Below are 387 nucleotides of genomic sequence, written 5' to 3'. Positions count from 1 at the left end.
GGGGGGGGGGTCTTAAATCACGTTATGACGACGCTGCGGAGGTACAAGGCCATCGTCGGTCGCTTAATCGGGCGACCCTCCGCCACGTATGGGCAGAGGGGCGCTCTGCAGTGTGGCCTCCGCCTCGGATCCTAATAAGTCACTGGCGCTCTGGTGCCAGGCGGTTTGTCTTGAATGTCACAGTCGTGATCCTTAAGGTTGCTTCAATCAAGGCCAATCAAATCTATTCAGTTTCTATGAGGGTTGTTAGGCAATGGTGACCCTCTCACGGGAGGGCAAGCCATCCTTTCTTGCCCTCGTCGGCCTGTGGCTGCCCTGCACACCTCTCTCTCGGTGTCTTCCTCGCATGCCCGCGCTCTCCTCGCTGTCCTTCACACCTCTTTCGGT

The sequence above is a fragment of the Penaeus monodon genome, chromosome 19, assembly GCF_015228065.2.
Source record: "Penaeus monodon isolate SGIC_2016 chromosome 19, NSTDA_Pmon_1, whole genome shotgun sequence".
Lineage (NCBI taxonomy): Eukaryota > Metazoa > Arthropoda > Malacostraca > Decapoda > Penaeidae > Penaeus > Penaeus monodon.
The sequence above is the reverse complement of the archived record's forward strand: the minus strand, read 5'-3'. Positions refer to the sequence as shown.